The sequence below is a fragment of the Protopterus annectens genome, chromosome 13.part0 (genome assembly GCF_019279795.1).
Source record: "Protopterus annectens isolate FY-2018-M chromosome 13.part0, PAN1.0, whole genome shotgun sequence".
Lineage (NCBI taxonomy): Eukaryota > Metazoa > Chordata > Ceratodontiformes > Protopteridae > Protopterus > Protopterus annectens.
In genome coordinates, this window is record NC_056747.1 from 1,268,416,456 (window position 1) to 1,268,434,424 (window position 17,969).

The window sequence follows — 17,969 nt, forward strand, 5'->3', positions numbered from 1 at the left end:
TGTTTTTTTAACAATGCTGAGTGTGTGTTTGGGGGTTGTTAAAGGTATTTACCTTTTGTTTTCTCCATTTGTCATTGTTTTTAAGGCAAGTGATGTAAGACTGAATTTTAGTGACAGAGAAGAACAGTGGACATCACCAGTGCTTTTGCATAGTTGTCACAAGTTTGCAGTTGTAGCTCAGTTTGATAACTGCTTCGAGGACATTCTGACAATTTTGGGAGATTGTATGGGGACCTGATAGCTGCCTTTAACTACCCCCATGCTCAGCATCTTACAAAAATGGAGTTACAGCCCCCCTTACAAAAATTATTAATGGAATGATCTTTCTGCCCATCTATATACAAGTCTATCCATCTATATAGCTGTCTATCTGCCCTATCTGTCTGTCTGGGGGGGGTCTATCTGCGGTATCTGCCTATCAATCTGTCTCTCTAGTTACTTATCTAAGTAAAAATAATGCTAGTCTGTGCAAGAGAAAAATTATGTCTATCCTATCTATCTATCTATCTATCTGTCTATCTATCTATCTATCTATCTATCTATCTATCTATCTATCTATCTATCTATATCTCTATCTCTCTATCTGTTTAGCTATCACTCTATCCATTTACTTGTCTTAACTAAAACTGACACTAGACAATGTGATATGGCTGCTGAATAACATATAGCTCTGCACATGAAACCACAACACTCTTTGTCCGGGATCTCCACTTACTGAAGGTCCTGTATTCCCCATAAGTTTCCAAATTTTTAGATGTCGATCTCTGTAAAATGGAAAGCAAAACTTGCATCTAAAAGTTATAATAAATCAGTTTAAGGTAACATTCTATTGCATAAGGATCATTGTCATCCCAGACAGGCATGTGCGCTTCATTTGAGACCTTGAGAAGTTACAGACAGATAAATACAACTCAAGGAATAAACTACACTATGTACAATGAGGGTGAATAAATACACTATGTCAGATAGGAATAAAAACAGTGTAATAAAAAAGGCATGCTTTGTGCATAATGGTAAAATTTGCAAAGATGTTGCAGTAATAAAATGAAACTGAATATCATTAACCAACAAAATCAAAATAGCAGCCTTGTCTGGTAATGCATCTTTACTTATAAACAAGAACAATACACTCGTGGCAGGGCATACAGTGTTCAAGAGGGAGGGTGGGGTAAGAAAAAGTTCACCCATAAGACGTATTAGGAATATAAGTTTACATTGTGCTTTAAATTAAGTACAAGAGCAGATTGTGATTTTATTTTAATTTTGTTGTGATAAGTGATTTACATCTGTCCTTCTTTGGTGGAAATTAAACTGCTTTATTTTTAGCTGTGACATCAATTAGATGCAAGCACTGACTCAGAATCCATTGAAAGATTTTTTTTTTCAGCACTAACCTGAACTGAAAATTATATAAAAAAATCAGGTGGTTAAGAAGCTTATCCTGCATTATGGAATGGTTATGCTACGCAAAATTGTACAATAAGTTGTTGCATTGGTGTCCTGATGAACAGCAGAAAACTTGAAAACATAAGTTGCACATGATTTACTAATTAAAATGACTTTTTTAATAGCTGTTTTGGACATCTGATAATTTTAGTTCTGTAATATATCTAGTCTATGAGGGATAGAGTTTGTGAACTTAGAAGTGTTCTCTATAGAAGTAATCTAACTATAGAGTTGATGAGATAGGGATGGAAAGGGCTAGACTTTGACAGAATGGGAATCTATCTCCATAGCGAGCTACTTGTACAGGAAAGACCCTGATGTCTGTAATCACTGTCTGAAAACAAAAACAATACAACCCCTGCCACTGAACCTGATAAATGAAAATGTCAAAAAGTGTGGATTCACTGGAAGAAAACTTGAACAAACTACTCATCACTTAAGATTTGTAAACTATGGAGGATCCAATATGTCCCTTGGTACTCCTGAGGTCAGACTAGAACCTTGTTCTGTGATGTACCCATCATTTAGACATAATATCTCCCTGTAAGGCTTCAAATGCAGGGTTAAGACTGAGAGGAAGACTGCAGCAAAAACAAATGGCCTTGCACTTTGGAAACAAATGGGGCTCTTTGAGCAGAGTCCCTAATACAATTCAGTTGAGAAAAACTTTGCATTTGACTAGGGAAAGGCAAAATGTACACTGCAGATACTGATTATGGAAACATGAGCTATGTTCCTGAAGCATATGTACACTGCAGATACTGATTATGGAAACATAAGCTATGTTCCTGAAGCATATGTACACTGTAGATACTGATTATGGAAACATAAGCTATGTTCCTGAAGCATATGTACAGTGTAGATACTGATTATGGAAACATAAGCTATGTTCCTGAAGCATACAGTTTTCGGTATCTTGACTATAGAGGTAATAGCCTGACCTTAGAGGTAATAGCCTGACCTTGCACTTAGCTGTAGCTCATTATTCTCACTGTGTCTGATCGCAGAAAGGTCAGTGGCTATCTTGGTGACCTTGAATCTTTGTAGCAAGAAAAAAAAATCACCTTGCTGGTAGTAACGCATTCAGTAAGTATTAAAAGCTACTTAAACCATATTCATTGCTTCTACTTTTCCTCATATACACTGACACACCGGACTTTCTTGATCTGGGATCATGGAGTTTTGCATGGTTAGTGACCCTTTCACTATTATTTAAACTATATGATCCTGTTGGAAGTCTCTCTGGATGCTAACTTTATCGGTTATTATAAAACACTGATCATCAACAGAAATCTCTGTTGAGTAATATGTTTGGTCAATAAAACAGGCAACACCAGTCCCCTATACTATTACTTCTAGACCCAGATCTCCTAAACTGGAACATGCACTACAGTAGGATGTTCACACAGCATCTAGGACAGCCACTGTGCATCTAAAAAAGCTCTGCTTATCCCAGCATCTTAACTGAAACACTAAAACCTCTTCAAAATAAGCATGTTTCTATTCATACCAGAAGGCAAACAGTGAGGGTGAAGCTGCCACAGAAGGAGATCCTACACAGAAGGAATTCTGCCTAGACCGAATGGAACATGCCTATTGCTACTAACAACAACAATGTATCGCTTCTTACAAGAAATGAAACATAACTTGAGAAAAATGCAGACTTTCATCACAGTGAACATTAAAGGTTTGTTTACAGATGGTGCCAGTTTATTTGCCAGTAGCAAGGGTCACTGATACTTTATGTTATCAGTCCTTGAGGATACCACCTAGCCCTATGAATATAGTAAATACCTTCGGAAAGGAGCCAGTTCTTGGCATGTCCTACTTATTCAGCCACACTACTGACCAGACACAGCTCATGCCAACACTCCTACTGAACTATGGGTCCTTTAAATTTATGCCAAGATCTTGGTAGGTGGTGTTCATAGGTTACATCATTTCATACTTCTCAAATGTAGCTCTTATTAAGTAAATCTATTCAAGGACAGCATCATGTGAGGATGGACCAACAGGAACCAGAGCAGTAGCCTCATTTCCTAATCTTGGGAGTCTGTACTCAAGAATACAGGCCAAATGTTTGTCTGTTCTTCCTTCTGCAGTCTATACACGTGCTGATGGACCAGAGATGGTTTCTTCTACAGTCTGTAACATTTTGTGAAATCACTCTCTTTCAACCATTTAAATTTATTGGCCATCCTACCAGCACCAGAATACAAAAGTAACCAGCCCCTTTCAATCTATCTTGCTGTTTTAAAAATAGTGACTGTCCACTAAAACTTAACTTTTTAGACAGGTAAAACTTAAGTTACCTAGTTTCACATCTAACGACTCTAGTGCACACTGCAGTGTTTAGAATAAACCATTTTTTTCCATCTTATCTTTAAGCATCCCTGTGACTAGCACTTGCTCTAAAACCTACTGGAAAGTACTAGGAAGCCTTAAACTGATACAAGCACTCAACTCTCCTTGTTAATAAGGAGAAATTAATTGTAGGCACTAAAAAGCCTATAATTGCAAAGTACCTTGCTAAGGTAAGGGAAAATTGCTATTTTACTTTACAAAAAAAAAACACCAAACCATGCATGTCCAAGGGTCAGCTTCCTGTGATTTCTCCTGTCCACCTGGTGAATCTGGGCATACTGGGGCAATGCAGCAATTGCCTCATGTACACAGACAACCCTCTCCTCCTACTACCCAACACTACAAACTGCGAGAGATTCCCTTACATAGCCAAACTGGAAGCAAAGCTCTCTCCACCCAGGATTGTGGTAGACAGTTAAGAGGAGAAGTTTAACACCCACACTACACCTCAAGCAACACATAGCCCTTCTAAACCCACACAACCAACACCCTCACATAGCAACACTAAACCCTCATATGTGGAGGCCCTTAACAGTAACCTGCCCAAGCAACAAGGACCTCCGAAGCTGAAATGCAAACAAACACCAATCACAACCAAAGTGTCACATAGGTCACAACACCAGTGTGCCACCCAACAACAGCCACTAAGGCAAGACAATGTACCCAACACTTTAGTCATAGGTGACTCTATAGTCAAGCACACTGATGCCCCACTCACCAGGCTGAACAAGGAGAAAATTACAGTCAGCTGCCTGTCGGGAGCCAGGATCCACCACATCATGCATGCACTCAAGTCACTCCACAACAAGTACAAATATGACTTTGTCATTGTCCATGTTGGAGTGAATGACTTGAGATGTACCTCCCTGGACTACATGAAAAGCGACATGGAAGAGCTCTCGGATCATGTGGCCCAGGCAGGTATGACTTTAGTCCTGAGTAGCATCCTGCCTTCGCCCAGAATGATACCACAGTATAAGGACAAAATGATTGACTTCAACAATTGGCTAAGCTTCTGGTGTCAGTCAAAGGGATCTAGTATCTGTCTGCCTGGAACGACATGATCCACAGACCACAATGCTTTGCCAGAGAAGGTCTGCACCTGTCACCCCTGGGATTCAGGTTACTGGCTAAGGCTCTTGCCACCCCTATAATGCCCTTTTTAGGCAAAGTTCAAAGGACAAAACCACCACAGTAACAGGTACAAGCATGCAAAATCTGAAGGTAATGCTACTCAATGCTAGAAGTCTAAATGTCAAAATACACTCTCTCAAGGCACTCCTAAAAATGGAGAACATCGATATTTCTGCAGTAACTGAGACATGGTTCAAGGTTCCAGAGAGCACCCCGCAATACCAGGCTACAATTCTTACCACACTTTTCAGCCACCAAACCAGGACTGAAACACTAAAGGTGGAGGAGTGTCCATATTCACCAAGGATATTCACACCACCAGTCTAGTTGCCCAACACAATGCATCTGAAATTCTCCAGGTACAACTAACACTAGGTAAGACTGCAATCCAAATTGTAGCTTGCTACAGATCCCCCACCATACCCCAAGATTCTTACTACACCTTTCTAAACATACTGGAAAATATTAATATACAACTAAACACCCTAATACTGGGTGATTTCAACTACCCTGCCATTAACTGGGAAAACTACTCATGTACCAACACCTTTGCCCAACAGTTCTTGGAATTCATAAATTCCAATGCCCTGAATCAACTAATCCATAGCCTCACCAGGGGCTCCAATATCCTAGACCTGATCATTACCAACATGGGAAATCGATGCTCCACACCTATGGTCACCCCCTTGTTGGTCAGGTCTGACCATAAGCTAATCACCCTTGACATCCACATCCTTCCCCCACCCCCAGTAATGAAACCTCCATGAAAATCTTCTCCAAAGCCAACTTCATGCTACTCAAATTAGAAGTGACAAACTTCATGACACCCATGCAGATGGGAACTGAAAGTTCAACTGCTGAATCCTACACTAAGGCACTGTACGAGCACATCCACTCGTGCATGAATCGTGCCATCCCAAATATAACCAAGACGCTCTCCTCCAAAAGAAGGAAGCCAATCTGGTGGTCATCTGCTATAAACAAACTTTACAAAAAAAGGAAGAAACTGTTGCAGAAAAGAGGAAAATCCCAGGATGCAAAAAACTCCCTTACCAGCCTCAGTAAAAAGCTGAGATCCCTCATAAAATCCTCCAAAGCTAGTTACAAAAATAAAATTGCCAAAGATTCCAAAGACAACCACAAGGCATTCTATAGCTATGTCAAGAATCTAAATGGCAATGCTCAGATCTGCTCTGAGCTGCAACAGAATGGCATTAAATATACTGATCCCAAGGATATTGCCAATATCCTGGAAGATTGATTCAGCGCCAACTTCACCTCCCTCTCACCCCCTAAAGGGCCCATCTCAACACTGAAAGATTACCAAATTCCAGTAATAACAGCCACAGAGGTAAAAAACACACTCTCCAAAGCTAAGAATACAGCATCCATGGGAACAGACAACATCCCTGGCTGTGTGCTACATAAACTACAAAATGAACTGGCACCTCACCTAAGTGTCATGTTTAATCATAGTCCCACCTCAGGCTTCATGCCCACTGAGTTGCCCACAGCTGCAGTTATCCCACTCCACAAGGGGGGATCCACCTTGGATCCTGGAAACTACCACCCCATCAGTCTGACGAGCCCGATCTGCAAGGCCATGGAACGTATTATCATGGAACTTATAAACAAAGACATTGGCAACCTTCAAACACTGGACCCCACCCAGTTTGGGTTTGTGAAGGGCCAATCTTGTCTCCTGAGCCTGATTGACTTCTTTGAATCAGTCTCCAGAGCTGTGGATGAGGGTAAGGCAGTCCACAGAGCCTATCTGGACCTCGCCAAGGCCTTCGACACCATCCCCCACTCGGGAATCATAGATAAACTTACTAAGCTGGGCATTAATCCCTACATCAATGGGTTGCCAACTGACTTACTGACAGAACCCGCACTGTAAAAGTAGCCAACTCCAAATCCAGCTCCAGACAACTGACAAGTGGAGTACCTCAGGGTTCAGTCCTGGGACCGCTCTTGTTTGGCATCCACTTCTCTGAAGTACAGGCCAACACTAAGGGACTCTGGCTAACAAAGTTTGCAGATGACTGCAAACTGGGAGCCATTATTGAATCCCCAAATGATGTGGATATTCTACAAAAGGGCCTTACAGAAACAGATGCTTGGTGCCAGAGCCATGGGCTCAATCTCAATGCCAAGGAATATATAGTTATCCCCTTTGGGAAAAAAACATGTACCTGTGAATTACCAAATAGGTGGCAGTACACTAAACACCGAAAGTGTGATAAGAGATTTAGGGACACAGGTGGACAGTGGTCTCACCTTCGATAACCGCATCACCACAACAGTCAGGAAATCCTTCTATGTGGCACACCTCATCACTAAGGGCTTTTCATCCAGAAAAAAGAGGTCATTGCCCCACTGTACTCATCCCTCATTAGAAACATTATAGAATACAATGCCCTGTTTGGTGTGTACCTCTCAGGACATCTGCAACAACTGGAAAGTCCACAGAAATACCTCACTAAAAGAATCACAGGCCTAAAGCAGATGCCCTATGCTGACCGTCTAAAATAACTCCAGCTATACTCTGTCGCATATCATCTACTCTGAGGCGATCTCTGCTTAACATAGAAGGCCATGTCAAACCCAGAGCTGTTGGACATGCTTAACTTAAAGAAATCCCAATCCCTCAGAGCCACATGCTCCAGGGATCTAAACCTTGTCATCACAATGAGCAAAACATGCTGGAGGGATGGGTTCCTGACCCAGAGACTCCCCAGACTCTAGAATAGACTGCCCATACATGTCATACAGGCCTCTTTCGGCCTCTTCAAAAGGAACCTTGAGGATTGGATGGGAGATGAGAGACAGGAAATTCTAGACAGAGGTCCAGGGAAGTAAATATTGTGGAAGAAATAGCAGGGAATTGTTATGGCTAGGCTTGTATAGGCAACCCAAAAAGTGGTGCAATGGTGCAAAAAGAACAAATAAACCAAAAAAATGCACCACCAGGGTTTCCGGACTCCACACAGTTTTATTTAACACAAATTGTAAGGCTTTCATCAATCCAAGTTGACTTCATCAGAACAATTATTCATTTTCTACCTCTTCCGCCTCACTGCTACGTTCACTTTCATTTTCAGAAAAGTTGCTATCATCACTGTCAGACATCTTTGTAGGTTTATTTTAGAATTCTGATCGTTAAACCAAACAAGCAGATACTGCATACGCCACCTCCTTTGCAGCTACAACTGCATATATATGCTTTTGTGTGAGGTTATTATATATGAAGTTGTAGCTGCATAGGTGATGGCGTATGCAGTATCTGCTTGTTTGGTTTAATGAGCAGAATCCTAAAGTGAACGTAGCAGTGAGGCGGAAGAGGTAGAAAATGAATAATTTTTCTGATGAAGTCAACTTGGATTGATGAAAGCCTTAACAATTTGTGTTAAATAAAACTGTGTGGAGTCTGGAAACCCTGGTGGTGCATTTTTTGGTTTATTAGGCTTGTATAGGCCCTAGGGCTGATAGCCTAGTATCAACCTATGAACCTGATGGACCAGAGATGGTTCCTTATGCAGTCTGTACATGTGCTGATGGACCAGAGATGGTTCTTTAGCAGGCTGTACACGTGCTGTTGGACCAGAGATGGTTCCTTCTGCAGTCTGTACACGTGCTGATAAACCAGAGATGGTTTCTTCTGCAGTCCGTATATGTGCTGATGGACCAGTGATGGTGTAATAATAACTCCTCAACTATTTTCAGTCAGCATCTCCAAATGTTTTATGTCTAAAATGTAAACCTTTGCATTTACCTATATTCAACCTCACTTGTTACCTCTTTTCTTGCATATCTACAGCTTCAAAATCCATTTTCAGTTTTTTTTTTTTCTCATCCAGGACTGTAGCCCTGTTTCTTTGTTATCTGCAAATAGGTTTAAGTTTTTAGTCACCCGCTCTACCATATTATGAATACTTTGCACCCCTGCACTGACACTCATGGTACCCCACTAGCCCCTTCCCTGGCCCCTGACAGTCTTTTCCTAACTATTCCTCTGCTGGGTTTTACTTATTAATTATATATTTATTTAGCAGGCAGGAGAACTGGACCACTGGAGTCCCTTTTCAGTCACAACTTAGATACATAAAATAAATAAGAGAAGTTAAGATGGTGTGCTAAATCAAAATACAAAATACAGTGTAGAGCCACGCAAACATGGTAAACATTGTGGCATGCTAATTACAACATAAGCAGAATTCCAAAACCTATTGGACTACAGCCACGGAAACTAGCCTGCATGGAAAGAATGTTAGGGGCCGCTGTTGCTGTTATTCATGTGTATGTGCAGCAGACCCAAGTCTATGCTGCTGCAAGGCCAAGAAGGAGAATGGTCCTTACACCCCATTTAGCCTTTCACAGTCTGCAACTGCTGGAAATTGTAGAGCACTACATGGTGGATAGAGACATGCTACAGGAACTCTACAACCTCTGTCATGACAGCAAGGAAAACTGAGGGGAACCAATCCCAGTGGAGAATAAGGTATAACTAGCACTTGGAATTTTAGCTACAGGAACCTTCCAGACACCAACAAGGAACATAATGGGGGTATCACAGGCATCATCAACCAGGATTCACCATCAATTCCTAAATGCTATGTTACAACATGCCAGTGAATACATATGTTTTCCACATACACCTGAGGAAAGAGACAGAATTATGCAGGAGTCCTATCCTGTAGCACACTACCCTGAAGTCCTGGGTGCCATAGACTGTACACATGTAGAAATCAAAGTACCACCTGAGGAACAGGGAAGGATGTATATAAATAGAAAGGGCTTCCATTCCATTAACTGCCAGGTCATCGGTAACACTAAAGAAAACATCCTGAATGTGTGTGCTGACAATCCAGGCAGTTACCATGACTTTCATATATATGGCATAACTATCAACTGTATGAGATGTTTACTAGGGGGAATATCCCACAGGGTCATTTACTGGAGGATGCAGGCTATGCATTGGAACTATGGCTGATGAAGCCCATCAGAAATGCACACACACCAAATGAAGAACGCTATAATAAGGCACATGCTCAAACAAGAAATGGTTGCTGTGGGTGTAGGCAGATGTAGGTGTGCACAATATGCCTTGCACTGGCCAAGAGGCAACAGATAGTACACATACTCACCACCTAAGGGGCTAAAACCTTCATCCTACACATATATATATACAATAACATTAATGCCAGGCAACGCTCACAACCTTTACCTACCCATTTACTGCTAGCATCAGACACTCTTGCAACTACTAGATTTCCAGGATAAGTGCTGAACCTGGAATAGAAAAATAAATGTTTAAGAATACAAATGAATGATATATCCTTGTATACTGTTACTTGATAATGCAAGTAAGTATAAGGTGTGTGATTTTTACAGCAATTACATCCGGATGTGATAGTAGTGACTTATGTGAGTACATGTCTCATCTATCAACTAATAGGCCTCATGCATCAAAGATTCACAAGTTCATACCTCTCAAATGTACAGATTTTCACTGAATGTCCATAGTTTGGCCTCATTCTTTTGTACTGGCAAATTAGTAAAGAGTGAAGTTAGAAAATCATCACACACATTTCGGTTTCAGACTTCATATCCCTCAGAAGAAATATAAAAATAGTAATGCAAAACCTGTTATTCTAGCAAATGTCTGTTTGTAAGACCACAATTTTTAGCAACTCTTCCCATTGTTGGGCTTTTGTACCACATTTATTTATGGCTTGGTCCAGCATTGTTGGTCTAAGAGGTTTGGAGGGATGTACACATTAGAAAAACCTGTAAGAAAGCAGTACAATTAGCAAAACGGCATCTCAAACACAGATATACTAAGCACTAAGTCAGCTATGCACCCTGAGCATCGGACAAAGGACTCATGTATCCCTGAATCCAATAGAAAGAAAACAAGGATATGGCACAGTTATCATCACTTTCACAGTGCGGTGTGTGTGTGTGTGTGTGTGTGTGTGTGTGTGTGTGTGTGTGTGTGTGTGTGTGTGTGTGTGTGTGTGTGCGCATGCGTGTGTGGAGGGCAGGACGCCTAGGCTGACACAAAAGGTTGGTGAGTGTGTGTGAGTAAGAAAGAGAAGCAGGCAGGCATTCGGATAAAGTAACAAATGGCCAGTGAGACAGAATGAGGTGTAAGCCTCAAGACTGACCCAAGTAACTGGTGTGTGTGTGTTTGTGTCTGTGTGTGTGTGTGTGTGTGTGTGTGTGTGTGTGTGTGTGTGTGTGTGTGTGTGTGTGTGTGTGTGTGTGTGTGTGTCTTTATGGGCACTCCAGGTGAAATTGGTGTGCGAGTGTCTGCAAGAGCACACCCAAGCTCAGTCCAGCAGATGTTTCATCACACACACCGCCCATTCCAAAATGTCATTCATCCGATCCATTGAATTGGAAACACAGTGGAGGCAGTCATGCATGTCAGCCTGTGCCACACCTACAACCCTAAATATTTCCTCAGAGGCCATACCGGAATGCACCTGCTCATCCATGATGGCCCTAAACATATGAGTGGCATGGAAAGACACACCAGGATCAAGTGGAAAATGGTCAGCAGACCTCCTCCAAGCACCACTAACCACTATCCTGCATGGCACCTTGCCCAGAATTTGGCTACGGCCAAAGTCAACAGGCTCTTAAGCCACAGTAACCACACTATCCTGATCAAGTATCTCACCCTCCGCCTGTCCAATATTGGAAACCTCACTGGAATGGTTTTGCATAGGCCTACTGGCTGTGTATAATGAAATTACATGCAATGGCTGAATGTCAACCTTAGTGTCAGATTCAACCTCTGCACCCCCCCCCCGACTCTGCCTGTGTTTGTCCATCACCATCATCATCAGAGTCTGCTGACATCAAGTGAGAAGAGTTTTACATTTCCACTGTCAGGAGCACCTGTGATAATAAACAAATGCAGGAAAGAAATTTATACCTGCACTGTTCTTTTTGTTGTTGCTTGTCTTTCGGCTTTTCCCAGTTAGGGGTCGCCAAAGTGGAACCCCAGTCCACTAATGATTGGCAGTAGATATTAACGAACGCCAAGGTGCCAGCTTGATGTCGAACCTTCAACGAAGGCAAGCCCATTTACACATGTCTTACGAACACTCATCCAACCACGGGGAGGACATGCAGACTCTACACAGAAGGCACTCCCCACACTCTAGCCGAGAATCGAACGGGAGAACTTCTTGCTGTGAGGCAACAGTGCTACCGCTGTACCACCGTGGCTCCAAATTTATACCTACACTACAATTTAATATATACTAACAAATTAACACTGGTGCCACTATCACAGACAGTACAGCAATACGCACACAGTCCTGACACCCATCTTACACAAATGCATATTTCGGTCAAATGCACATCATTACTAAAATAAAAATGTTTGACTTACCATGTGCAGATAACTCCATACTTTTTAGGGAGGATGGTTTTGGAAGAAGTTAAGCTATTTGTAAGGACAGCATCATCACAATATCAACACAATGGGAATTTTTTTTTGCTTTTATATGTTCATTATAGTTTCATAGTTTCATAGTTTCATAGTTTAGTACTAGGCTATCTGCCCTGGGGCATTTGTAAGCCTAGCCATAGTGATGTGGCTTTCGCCACCCATAAAATGGTACAAAATGCACAGAATAGATTTAGAATACTGTGCCTCTGTCTAGTAGTGACACAGTGAAGGTCCCCTTATATAATAGAATTAGTTTACTGTGCCCCTGTCTAGCAGTGACACAGATGTGACCCCTGGGGTAAACTTACGATCTCCCATCCACTCATCAAGATTTCTCTTGAAGAGTGTCAGTGAGGGGCTCTGCCTAACATGAACTGGGATCTTGTTCCAGAGCATGGGAAGCCTCTGGATTATGAATCTATCCCTCCAGCATGTTCTATTCATACTTGTGCCGAGGTTTAAGTCTTTAGCTCTCGTGGTTCTGATGGATTTGGATTTTTTGAGGTGGAGCATGTCCATCAGTTCCTAATTGGACATGGCCTTGTACGTCAGGCAGAGATCACCTCTGAGCAGGCGGTATGCTACTGAATAGAGCTGGAGTTTCTTTAGTCTGGCAGAATAAGACATATGTTGGAGACCCTTGATCCTCTTGGTGAGGTACTTTTGTGGTCTCTCCAGCTGTTGCAAATGCCGTGTGAGGTACATACCAAATGGGGCATTGTACTCAATCATGGGTCTGATGAGGGAGGAGTATAGGGGTACAATGACATCCTTGGATCTGGATGTGAATCCCTTCATGATAAGGTGTGCAAGGTAGAATGTTTTTCTAACCACTTTGGCAACGTGGGTGTCACATGAGAGGTCACTGTCGACTTGGGTCCCTAGGTCTCTGATTACTTTTTTCCGTACTCAGTGAGTTGCTGTCTGTGATAATTTGTGGGTACTTTGTTTTTCCCAAAGGGGATGACTATACATTTTTTGGCATTTAGTTTAAGGCCATGACTCCGGCACCAGTTGTCCATTTCTGTGAGGCCTTTTTGTAGGATGTATGTGTCCGCTGGTGTATTGACTACGGCACCTAGTTTGCAGTCATCTGCAAACTTTGTCAGCCACAACCCTCCCATGTTTGCTTTAACATCTGAGAAATAAATGCCGAACAAGAGGGGTCCCAGAACAGATCCCTGTGGGACACCACTTGTGACTGGCTTTGAGTCTGACATTGCTCCAGCGATTTTAACTTTATGGGTTCTGTCCTTTAGCCAGTTTGCAACCCATCTAGTGACATAAGGGTTTACATTTAAGCTGTTGAGCTTATCTATGATGCCTGAGTGGGGTATTGTGTCGAAGGCCTTAGCCAAGTCCAGGTAGGCTGTATGGACTGCTTTGCCCTCATCAATGGCTCTAGTGACTGTTTTGAAAAAGTCATCCAGGTTCAAAAGGCAGGATCTGCCCTCTACAAAACCGAACTGGGTGGGGTCAAGTGTCTGTAGGTCCCCAATATCTCTGTTTATGAGTTCCATAATGATTCTTTCCATAGCTTTGCAGACCAGACTGGTTAAGCTTATGGGGCGGTAGTTCCCAGGGTCTGTAGAGGTACCCCCTTTGTGGAGTGGGACCACTGTTGCTGTACGCCAGTGTTCAGGTATATATCCTGTAGTAAGGCTAAGGTTAAATAGCATTTTATGTGCGGGTTTAGCTCCTCTTGGAGTTCACGTAGCACGCAACCCGGGATACCGTCAGATCCCACTGATGCTGTGTTTTTAGCTTTGCTGAGGGCAGCTCTCACCTGGACATCTGAGATGACAGGGAGATTACATTCAGCAGGGATAAGTATTTCTTCTTTTGGGGGTGAGGGAGGGGAGAAATTTGCACTGAACCTGTCATCCAGAATGTTGGCAATATCTGTGGGTTTGGTGTATTTTTTTGTTGTTGTGAACTAACTCTGAGCATATCTGAGGGTTTCAGCCCAGGTTTCTAACATAGCTGAAGAAGGCCTTGTGGTTATCTTTAGTCTCCTTAGCGATTTATCTCTCAAAGTTGGCCTTGGATGTTTTTATGAGAGAATGTAGTTTTCTGCTAGTGTTGATCAGAGATGTCTTCCCTTTATGGGATTTTGCTCTGTCGTGCAGTAGCTTCCTTCTTTTGTTATACAATCTGTTAATGGCTGAGGTCCACCAGACAGGATGCTTGCCTTTGGTGGAGAGGGACTTGGATTTATTTGGGATTGCATGATCCATGCATTCTTGGAGATGTCCATAGAAAGCATTTGTGAAGGATTTAGCATTGTGGGATGTGGTATCCACTGGCCCAGTGGGCTTAAAGGATACCATCTCAGTCTTAAGAAGAGTGAAGTCTGCTTTTGAGAAGTTTTTCACTGTGGTCTTTTGTGCTGGGGGTGGAGGTGGGATATGTATATCCAGGGTGATTAGTTTGTGGTCAGATCTCACTAGTGAGGGGTATACCTCCGGTGTGGAGCAATTTGTCCCCATGTTTGTGATGATCAGTTCTATTATATTATCTCCCCTAGTGGGAGAGGTGACTAGTTGTTCTAGTGCATTTGAATTTATGAATTCCAGAAACCTTTGGGCTAGGGTGTTAGGGCTAGAATAATGTACCCAATCTATGTTAGGGTAGTTGAAGTCTCCCAGTATGATGATATTTTGTGATACATTCATATCCTCCAATGTCTTCAGGAAGGCTGAGTGGGGTTCCTGAGATTGGGAGGGTGGTCTGTAACATGCTACCAGTTGTATAGCAGTTTTGCCTATGGTTAGTTGCATCTGTATGGTCTCTGATGCTTCATGTGTTGCTACTAACCTAGAAGTGTGGGTGTCCTTGATGAATATGGACACTCCCCCTCCCTTTGTGGTTCGGCCCGGGTTTTGGGGCCGAAAAGCATGATACAAGGTATAGCCTGGTAGTGCTGGGGTGCTCTCAGGAGCCTTGAACCAGGTTTCAGTTACTGCACAGACGTCGATGTTCTCCATACTGAGGAGTGCATCGAGTGCCTGCATCTTGAGATTTAGACTTCTGGCATTGAGCAGCATTACCCTTAGTTTTTTTCCATTTTTGTTTTCTAAGGAGGTGGGTTTGTCTTTTGAGCCTTGCCTAAAAAAGGCGCTATGGGGGTGGCAAGAGCCTTAGCCAATATCCGGAAGCCCAGTGGTGACAGGTGCAAGCCGTCCCTTGCGAAGCAGCGTGGCTTGTCCAACATGTCATCCCAGGCAGACAGACATTGGATCCCCTTAGAATGACACCAGTACTTGAGCCAATTATTAAAGCTGATCATCTTGTCTTTGTATTGTGGCATTATTCTTGGTGAGGGCAAGATGCTGCTCAGGGTCAGGGTCAGACCAGCATGGGCTACATAATCAGAGAGCTCCTCTATGTCTCTTTTCATGTAGTCCAGGGAGGTACGTCTCAGGTCATTCACGCCAGCATGGACAATGACGGAGTCATATTTGTACTTGCTTTGGAGTGACCTGAGTGCGTGTGTTATGTGGTGGATCCTAGCTCCCAATAGGCAGCTCACAGTCACCCTCTCCTTGTTCAGCCTGGTAAGCGGGACATCAGTGTGTCTGACTATAGAGTCACCTATTACTAGTGTATCAGGCATGGTGTTTGGCCTTAAGGGCTGTGATTGATTGACACACTGATTTATTGAAGTATGTGTTGCATGTGTTTTGTTTTGAGGTGGTGGATTTTTGGATGCCTGCTTTGGGAGCCTCTGTTGTTTTGGTAAGTTTTTTATTAAAGCCTCTGAGTATGTCTTTGTGTTTTTATGTGTTTGGTTTGCAGTTGTGGTAGGTCTATGTGGGACTGGGTTTGTTGTGTGTGTGGTTACCATTTCCTCCTGTCTGGTCATGCCAGCCCTGAGTTGAGAGAGTTCAGCCTCCAGTTTGGCTATATAGTTACATCTCTCACATGTATTTGTGTTTGTTGGAAGGAGGAGAGGGTTAACAGTGTACATGAGACAATTGTAGCATTGTCTCAAGATACCCAGATTAACCAGCTGAACTGGAGAGGATGCCAGTAATCTACCACTCGACATGCTAGAACACTATAAGGGAGTGCTGTGCCTTTAAGGGAAGTGGATAATCACAGGGGTGGTAGGTGGATGTAGTGCTTACTTAGTATGAGAGTGCTTACTTAGTAGAGAAGTTTTGAGAACAAGTGCTAGGCTTATAATATAGTGAGTAGTCTGATTATACTAAGAGTAGAAATTCCTTAAGGGAAATTTTGAAGAGCAGACTTGGCGGAGCCAGAAGAAGTTTAACCTTGTTTATCCGGTGCTGCGCTATGCGCACAACCATGCAAAGCCATGCAAACACAGATTTTAAACAGGGAACTTCAAAAGAGCTAGAAATGGTCCAAAACAACCAATTACTACAGCTCTTGTACTGAGGTGACTTCCTACAGGGACAGGTAGGCTGCTCAAGGCTCCCCACTCCCACTGGTGAGCAAAGAAACTTCCTTCTATCCAAGTAAGGTAATGGACAACACAGGAACTACACCACAGGTCAGAATACAGCAAAGCCTGTAAAATGGTCTAAACTAGTCGAGGAGAGGCGGGAAAACAAGGATTATTTTTTTGTTTTTTTTGTTTTTAGATAGAAACACACAGAAAATGCAGAAACAGTAATAAATCAGTTAAACAGGCTAGCACACTTTAGTGGGCAGCCTCAACAGTTAAATTAAAAAAACAAACAAACAAACTTTCAATCGAATTTGACTAAAATGTAACTTTAAGTGCAGATATTAAATAATGTAGCAAACAGCTAAAAAAACAGTTTAAGCTTGTTTAGGGTAAGCTAGGGAAGGTATTTCAAGTAAAAAAAACAGCAAAGATACTTAAATCCAGAAAGTAGTCGCTTTTCTGAGTTCTCTGTAGCTAAGACCACTCTGCAGGACCACGAGGAGCTTGTCTGAGTAGTATAGCCAGAAAAAAAATGCCCAGAGGTGGATTTTAAACAGGGAACTTCAAAAGAGCTAGAAATGGTCCAAAACAACCAATTACTACAGCTCTTGTGCTGAGGTCACTTCCTACAGGGACAGGTAGGCTGTTCAAGGCTCCCCACTCCCACTGGTGAGCAAAGAAACTTCCCTCTATCCAAGTAAGGTAATGGACAACACAGGAACTACACCACAGCCCAGAATACAACAAAGCCTGTAAACTGGTCTAAACTAGTCGAGGAGAGGCGGGAAAACAAGGATTATTTTTTTGTTTTTTTTGTTTTTAGATAGAAACACACAGAAAATGCAGGAACAGTAATAAACCAGTTACAAAGGCTAGCACACTTTAGTGGGCAGCCTCAACAGTTAAATTAAACAAACAAACAAACGTTCGATCAAATTCGACTAAAATGTAACTTTAAGTGCAGATATTAAATAATGCAGCAAACAGCTACAAAAACAGTTTAAGCTTGTTTAGGGTAAGCTAGAGAAGGTATTTCAAGTAAAAAAAGAGCAAAGATACTTAAATCCAGAAAGTAGTCATTTTTCTGAGTTCTCTGTAGGATTATTTTTTTGTTTTTTTGTTTTTAGATAGAAACACACA